Source organism: Oncorhynchus nerka, linkage group LG25, assembly GCF_034236695.1.
Source record: "Oncorhynchus nerka isolate Pitt River linkage group LG25, Oner_Uvic_2.0, whole genome shotgun sequence".
In the NCBI taxonomy this organism is placed as follows: Eukaryota; Metazoa; Chordata; class Actinopteri; order Salmoniformes; family Salmonidae; genus Oncorhynchus; species Oncorhynchus nerka.
The window spans coordinates 1-1,023 of record NC_088420.1 but is presented as its reverse complement, the minus strand read 5'-3'; the positions used below and the strand labels follow the sequence as shown (position 1 = coordinate 1,023).

The following is a 1,023-nucleotide window of genomic DNA, read 5'->3' as shown; positions in this document are numbered from 1 at the left end:
TCCCAGTCAACACCATCTAAACATGGGATTGCTGGACAGAACCACTGGATGAATTCCCCAGCTGACAACTAGACCCACAGCTAATCCCACACCATGGGACTCCAGGACCCCCAAGACACCCAAACTTCTCAAAAGTCAAGCTGTAGACCTGCCAAATAGACCAATGACTTTAGATGTGGCCAGTTCGATTACCCTGCAGACTTTAAGAGTGTCTTCAGAATATGGCCATTTTGACATGAATTTAAAAATGCCTCAGATAGGACCAAAAAAGTGTCTGGAGCTATCCGTCAGGGTAAGAGTGACAACAGGTTTCCACATGTCAAAATGGGGGAAATCTTAGCAAATGGCTTAATGGTTATTCATGAGAATCGTGTTGTTGTATTGTTGAGTGTATCATGGGATCTCACCTGAAATCTGTGGCTTGACTACAAACCTGTAACCTATGCTACTGTGGCCTATAGAGCTAGAAGGATGGATAACCAGGTGTGTAAAGGTGTGAGGTGGGATCCTATCCCAAATGGACAACTAATCCCTATGTACTTGTGGAGATCTGAGAGGATATGATTGGTATAAGAAACATGACTAAACTTCAACCTCCGGAGGGGTCAAGAAAATTCGATTTCGTTGTCGGCAGGATTCGAACCTGCGCAGGAAGATCCTAATGGATTTCTAGTCCATCGCCTTAACCACTCGGCCACGACAACAGGCTTGTCAGCAGTGAATGGGCCACCAGGCATAGCCTACAGAAAGTGATAATTTTACAACTGAAAGACAATGCAGTAACTCATTAACTCATTATAATGCAATAAAATGAAATGTTCCCCTCATTCATTTGTTATTAAGTACAGCTGTTTTCTTATTTTCCTTGATCTTTGCTCAGCTCCAGAAGGTTTGCATTTGAGAGTGTTTATTATAAATTGTTATTTCATCATCTTATTATTACTGCTAAGCAGCATAACTCCTGAGAGGCACTAAACAACTGTCAGAAGTGGGATTTGAACCCACGCCTCCATGGGAGACTGC

General features: G+C 42.7%; 1 non-coding gene across 1 annotated transcript; it reads right to left on the bottom strand.

The window, feature by feature from the left end:
• Positions 1 to 622: 622 nt before the first annotated feature.
• trnas-aga (transfer RNA serine (anticodon AGA)) lies at positions 623 to 704 on the bottom strand. The gene has a single exon. It is a non-coding gene; the product is annotated as a tRNA-Ser (tRNA).
• Positions 705 to 1,023: the final 319 nt, after the last annotated feature.